General features: G+C 48.9%; 1 long non-coding RNA gene across 1 annotated transcript; it reads left to right on the plus strand.

Annotated features, from left to right (window-relative positions):
• The first annotated feature begins 440 nt into the window (after positions 1-440).
• Positions 441-1,686, plus strand: LOC144819816 (uncharacterized). Its single transcript, XR_013607583.1, has 3 exons — positions 441-523; positions 800-877; positions 1,159-1,686. It is a non-coding gene; the product is annotated as an uncharacterized LOC144819816 (long non-coding RNA).
• The last annotated feature ends 5,796 nt before the right edge of the window (positions 1,687-7,482 follow it).

Raw genomic sequence — 7,482 nt, forward strand, 5'->3', positions numbered from 1 at the left:
ATCTCTAATGCACTACGTTTCTAGAAGCTCAGGTGACCAGGACATCTACAAGGACATCCAAGCATCAAAAACATCAAACTACATTACCCAAAATGTTAGACTTACACCATTTTAAATATATTGCGACACTCACCAACAAAAGTTGGTTGATTAAATTCTTATAAAGAGATCTAAGCGCTTAGACTACATTGCCCACGATCCAACTCGATTAAGGCAACAAAATAATTCACTCCCGCCATTTGGGGAATTATGGTGAAGTTTTCAAAGATTATTGCTATATGTCAATAAAATTCCTATAAAACTACTTCACCAACAAAAAGATAGACGGAATATAAATTGAAACGAAATTCGCCGTTTTCATAAAAGCGGTCGCACTAACTAACAGAAACAACTACATTACCCATAACGCTATGCGCCATATGAACGTAATCTAAGAGAGCCGTGGAAGCGACAGATCCAGAGTGCAGCCACGGACTGCGAGACGCTGGGCTGATCGAGAGGAGATCCGATTAAAATCAAGAAGGTACGTCAAGGAAATTGTAATGAACAAACCATCCGAGATTAAATAAGGCACCCAGTAAACCGCAGAAAGCGTCTTCGCGTCGGTACAACCACAGGCAGGAACCGTTTTGAACCCCGTATATTGATTCAATATAGGCACATAGCTTCATGGTCAGCGTGGGAACAGGACGAATATGGTTGTCAATAGATTGAATTCCCGAAGAAAGATGTAATATGCTCCATCTTCAACATAAAACCGACTCTACTTCATTGATTTGTTTTTCTACACTCCGCACAGGAATCGGATGAGGAAATAAGAATTAAAAGAGTCAGCGCCTGTTTGATTTCAGGAAGACCCCCCTCTTTTTTGGTGAAGGTAATTATCAGCGAGCTGTAAGGCATATGTAGTCCTTTCTAATGCTTGTGTATCGGACATCATCACCACATGGCTTTTCGTCCTTATTCGCAGACCAAGACGGTAACCTTTTGAAAACTGATTGTGCATGTGGAATGTGGACACGATAAATAATTGAACAACTGACACAGTGCATTGGAACTAAGAGTTATGCAGGATTGTTAAGAAGACAAGGTAATTCTGCTGATGAAACTGATTTGAGGAGTTAGGATAGTAAGAATTGTTATTTTATTCTTTTGCAGGACTGATCCCTCAAGGTCCTGAAGAGAACCCCCATGATTTACGGGCTTCGAAAAGCGTCAACCTTCTTTTTCCCTTGTTCCATGCCAATCTTGTGACAATATTATTGTGAAATATTGAGATTATAGAAAGTGCTGATGGCATGAGATATGATGTTTTCATTAGAATTAAATAAACTAAAAAATTAAAATAGCACCCCATCGCATTGACTAATAAGCGGTTTGTTTGAACCCTGGTGAGGCCATTCACGTTCTTCCTTTTTTCTTTTTCATTTCTTAAAGCACACTTCCCTTGATTGTGAGATGATTGCATAGGACAGTTGTATTGATTTAATGACATATGATGAATGTGATGTGTGATTGCAGTCCCAACACTTCTAAAGACACTTCTCTCTAAAATTCCACTTTTGCAAATCCAAATGGACTATAGATTTTAAATATTCCCTCTCCTTTTTGAAATTTCTAAAAATCTTTTTGAAATAATACTGTTTTGGAATAATTGAGAATATTCGAAAATAAAAAGATTAATACAGTCGCAACTTATTGTGTGGTAATGCTACAATTGTTTTGGTCGTTGTGCATTTGAATGTGTAAAATCAGATAGCAGTATTGTACGGCGCGGCCTTACTGCGCTTCAGCCAAACCCTTTGTTGTTTTATGCAGGTATTAGAAAAATGGCAGTTGACCCAATAGGTGATGTTTTCGATTTTCCTAACATTAGTAATAGAAAACTAGGGATGGATGTCATTGAATATTCTTTGATTCCAGAGGTGAATGAGGATAGAAGATGGAAAAAAATATCCCCAGATATCTTGTCATGTCTGAGTAGGTTAGATAAAATCTCCGACAGTCATAAACCTGAAGGAGGTAGAATGTATGATGGCACAACTATCATACTTGCAGGTGCAACTCCATGCCCTCTCACTACAGCTGTCTTGAGGTCACTCACTCAAAACCCAGTATCATTCTAATATCTTGGAACTTGGCAGAAATTCTATCTTAACTGGTTGACCCAGATTGGTTATTGTATGTTGGTAAATACGATGTTTGTATGTTTCAGGAGACCTGGGCCACTGAAAAGGATTTTGTTAATGGGTTTACTACACTATCTTTAGTGTGGAAGCAAAACCCCAGAGCACTTTGGGAGGGCAATTGGGGGTCTTTTGATCCTAATTAATAATAATGTATTTTGATCATGCACCCCACTGCAGTTAAATGCCCAGATCTAATGGGGATTCATGTTACTCTTCCCTCAAGTTTGGACTTGGTACTCTTAAATATTTATGTAAAATCGACGGTGGCCTGTATCGAATCCCCCATCTTATCTGTTCTTGAAGGATTTTTAGATTCCTTGCATCCAAATGCTAAAATAATATTGGCTGGAGATCTTAATACATCCTATAAACCCTCCTCTTACATCAATGAGGTCACAGAAGAGGAAGATGACCAATGGGGTATTAGGGTATTAACTGGGAAACCCCAAAGTTTATTTTATGGCCACTGGATATAAACTAGGTTCCTTAACAGTTGCCAGAGGGCTGAGGGCATGTAATGGACGTACTACCTCTGACTGAGCCCATACCTTCAGAAGAGGCAATCATACGAGTGTCGTTGATTTTGTTATCCTAGACATGAGATTGTGGCCACTTTTGGCAGATAAGAAAGTGGACAGCCGCCCTGACAGTGATCATGACTCCTTGACTGTATCATTGATTGGAGTATCACTTTCCAGATAACCAACACATGTTATACAATAGTGCTTGAACATGTTTTAGACAATTGTCGATGTTATGTCTCCTTTCCCAGAGGTATGTCGAATTCAAAGTTGTTGTCACAGATATATGGCCTTCATACCAAGTTTCTGACAAATTATGAAGGGGTAAATGAATCAGAAATTCCTATTTTGAGCATACACAATCTACGCTACAAAGAGCTACAACTGGTATTTTACAAAGTTATGGTTCACAAGAAGCCAGCCTTGGGCTAAGACATAAAATGGTATGATCTCACCTGTAAGCAAGCCAAAAGCTCCTTAAGATCCGCTTTGTTATGCGGTGATGGGGATCTAATTGTCCAAGTCAGGCGTACTTGCAAAGCCTTGTTAAACTTTGCAAAAAAGAACTGGGATGACAAAATGTGGGAGGACATGATGTTTGCAGTCAAAACAGTTGATAATAGCCTCTTCTGGTGCACAGTAACCCAAACTAGAGGGGATAACAAAAGCCACTGACATCATATATCAGCTGATAAATGGGGGGGCGTGGCCAAGCGCGCAATGGTGAAAGACGTGCCTGGGTAGAGCTCCGTAGGAGGCTCCCCTACCACAGGCCATTTCTCTGTAATTATTGCCCGCTTTGCTCTGAAAACACCAGCAAGTGTGCATGGAGCACACATCTTTCCCCCGACGGAGTCTGGGGGCGCTGTCTATTGAGGAACCGCTCCGGCGGAGAAGCCCACTACCCGCCAAGCCTTTCAGCGCTCCTGTCCGGCGTGGTGCGGAACTCAAGGCCGGGGATTTGCCTGCCGGTCTCGGCCCTGTGTGACGGAGCGCTGCCTTGAGACACCCAACGACACCACCACTGGAGCATGTGACCGGGGGCGCAGGAGGAACTGCTGCGGTGAGGCGAGCTCGCCCCCACCTGTTACTTTGCCGTGCGGAGGGGCCCGTGAGGCGGTGCTGCAGATGCCCCCCCCACCGCCGAGGCAGTTCGGCTCTGTGACTGGCCGAGGAGTGCCTCGCGGTGAGTCCCGCTAGCCTGCTGGGGGCTACGATCGACGGCGGAGCTTGACCCCCATCCCAGATGCCTGGAAGCGGGCCCCCCCAGCTGAGATCACCCCTGGTCGGTGCCTGAGGCCTGTGGAGTCCGGGGGCGGGCCCTGCTTACTTAACGCCACGGAGCTATGAGGAGCTAGCGAAAGAGGGAAGATGCGGCGTCTGAGCCATAATCCTGCCTGTCTGTTGGTGCCTCTCCCACAACTCCGATCCGGAGCCCCTGTTGCCTGACCCGGAGGCGGCGGGAATCACAGTGAGTTGCGCCTGGTGCCCCTCCCCCCCGCCGAGACACAAGTACTGCTCCTCCTGAGTGCTGGCGCAGTAGTGGGCGACGCCATTGCGGGACTGTTGCGGGGGCCCACTTACCACCCTACCCCACACCTGATCTGGACTGTTGCCACGGACCTAGTCCATGTACTGTGCCTGCCACGTTCTGCTCTGCCTTAAGGAGATAGCGTCACACTATTGAGCTGTCCTGATCCCAGCACACCTGCGCTGTGGTGTCCTCTGTGGAGCTGATGCCCATGCCCTGTATGTGAACGTGAGAGTGGGGCGCCGGAGAGAGCCGGTGAGCGCCTAGTAACACGGGGGTGACCGCAGAGGATTGCAGCCTGGTACGCAGTTACTTCCGCCTGCGGAAGTGTATGGGTCAGGCATTGTGACTCTTCGCTTGCGCCTGGGATGTGGCGTGTCCCCCCCCTGAGCTTATCTTGCTTGTCAGCGTATCCATCTCCCGTCGCGGTCCTGATCACAGCATAACCCCGAGACACAGGTGTCTACATTCTATTGCCACTGCATCCACGGCCATGCATACACACATTATCTTGCAGCATACGCTTGGCTACATTAGGCGGCACCTCTCATGTCTATGGGACCGAAAACGAGAGCAGTGGCCAGTGGCGTGCAGGGGAGAGGCAAGACAATGAAACCGTCTGAACAGGATCCTATGGCCTCCATACTGGACACAATGCTGGCGGCGATGGAAAGGTTAGAAGAATCTATGCAGTTGACCCGCACCTCCCTAGAAACCAAAATTGACAGTGTGGCTACAGACTTAACCCACCTCCGGGCTGACCACAAGAAGCTTGCTGACCGCACCACCACCCTGGAATCCACGGTGACGGACCTGTCTCCCAAGATCACCCAACTGGATGCTCATGTCCGGGACCTTCTTAACAGAGTGGACTTTCTGGAGGACCGAGCAGAGGATGCGGAAGGCCGGGCCCCAAGGAACAATATTTGCATAGTGGGCCTGCCGGAGCGATGGGAACCTAGAGCGGCGCCCGAACATGTGGAGCGCTGGCTGAGAGATATTCTTCCGGAAGGCACCCTCTCACAACACTTTGTCGTAGAACGAGCCCATCGAGTGCCGAGCCGACCTCCCCCTGAGGGGTCCAACCCGAGACCGCTGCTGATTTGTGTATTGAATTACCGTGATCGTGACGCTATTCTCCGTGAAGTGAGGAAACTCGCCGAAGTCAGGGTTGAAAATGCGAAAATCATGTTCTTCCCTGATTACACGATACAAGTGCAGCGTCAGCGCCACTCATTTCTGGGAGTGAAACAGCGCCTCCGCCGCTTGGCTTGCAAGTATTCCTTACTGTTCCCTGCTCGCCTCCGTGTTGTGGCACAGGACAGAACACACTTTTTCAACACCCCTGAGGCGGTCGAGGCTTGGCTCGACTCGGAAGTTGACACCGAACCCAGCGAGATGCCCCCGCGGATGCGTCGTGACAGAGGGGACCCATCGGCGCCGGCGCAGGAGACCATCGACGGCGGCCTCGACACATACGGAGACAGATGTGGGCCCTACCCCTGAACATCAGCAGACTGAACAGCAGGAGGCTCTCCGCATGGTGGCGGAGATCAGTGGATCGCTTTCAGGTGACCTAGCCCCGGGTGCTAGCCCCGAACGTCAACTGAGCGACGATGAATACCTATACGGACTCCCGGACTCCCAAGTGTCGGGGGACCTTCCTGACGTCACACCACAAACCGCTGATTTGCTTCACTGACAATGTTTTATAGCTGATCGACAAACGCAAGGGAGGCGGCGCCATATCTCCAGAGAACATCCCATACTGTGCCAGGCTTGCTGCTGTACCACAGGAGACGGTGCCCTGCTGCGGGATGGGATCTAGCTGTGCTTCCTCTGCAACTGTGTGACGTAACATGCACTATTGCTACCCCTTGACTGCTCCGCATGGTGACGTATCCTGGGTTTGTATGATGAGGGGGCATGCCTCCTTGGAGGTAAGTGCCTACATGCACCCCGTCAGCTCCCTCTGTTCTTTCCCTGGTGTTTGGCCCACTTGGACTTCCTCCTCTATGTAATGATGACTTTTGTTGATTGTGAGCATTGACACGATAACTGCCTGTGTTGGGGAGTATACATACTCTCACCCTGTTTGCATGAATCCCTGGTACGTTTAATACTACAACCTCTGTACACTCCCCCCTGAAGATATGAACTGTTAGTGCTCGCTAGAGCGTTTGGACGGCGACATGTTCGGTTGTTGTCCTTTTGGAATTCTGTTTCTGGTTTACATGCTTCTGAGACTGGTACTTTTTCCCTTCCCCTCTGCTGTGTGCTGGCGGGGTGGCGGGACTGTGCGGGTGTTGTGGTGGCCATGGTGTGATGAACTGATCCTTTGGGCTGTTGGGCGGGACGTTGGGGGTGGGTGGTGGGGGGGTGGATATGGCAACACAATGTCTCCTATTAAATTTTGCACCTGGAACATGCGCGGCATGCATACCCCCTCGCGAAGTTATCAAGTATATTCATATCTCAAGCGACACCAGGTACAGATAGCACTGCTGCAGGAGACGCACTTGACAGAGCGCGAGTCACGCACATTGCAACGCAGATGGAGAGGGCAACTGCATGCCACAGATTTTTCAGCCTATGCGCAGGGAACATTGGTATGGATTCGCCCAGGGGTCCCCTTTGCGCTCACTCACAGTACACTAGACCCTGAGGGCCGGTATGTGATATTGCAGGGTAGGTTGGACGGTCAACAGATAGTCATAGCTTCTGTATACACCCCTAACACTGAGAAAGGACGATTTCTTGTGCAGCTATCGACCGCGCTGGCGACATACCCAGGCGTCCCACTCTTACTCGGGGGCGATTATAATTGCGTACTGGATGTCCACCTAGATCGCTCCTTCCCCCCTCTGGCGTGTGCACCGGTAGCCGGTACTTCGCGAACATTTGCTGACTGGGCGACACAGTGGGACCTACACGATGCCTGGCGTACTCGCAATCCCAACACACGTATGTACTCATTTTACTCAGGTGCACACACATTACACGTCAGACTGGACAGGTACATGTTATCTGGACACCTGCTATTTAGGCCGCACTCACTCAAATCACAATCCCCACACACTTGACTTTTCTTGGGAACGCCCACAACCACCGTTCCCCATGTGGAGACTTCAGCCGGATGTCTTACTGGACGCCCAATTCCGGGAAACACTCTCGTCACATATTCTTCAATACTTTGAAGATAATACCGACACTGCGTCCTCCCCGCAAACTGATTGGGATG

This window comes from Lissotriton helveticus, chromosome 2_1, assembly GCF_964261635.1.
Source record: "Lissotriton helveticus chromosome 2_1, aLisHel1.1, whole genome shotgun sequence".
Taxonomy (NCBI): Eukaryota; Metazoa; Chordata; class Amphibia; order Caudata; family Salamandridae; genus Lissotriton; species Lissotriton helveticus.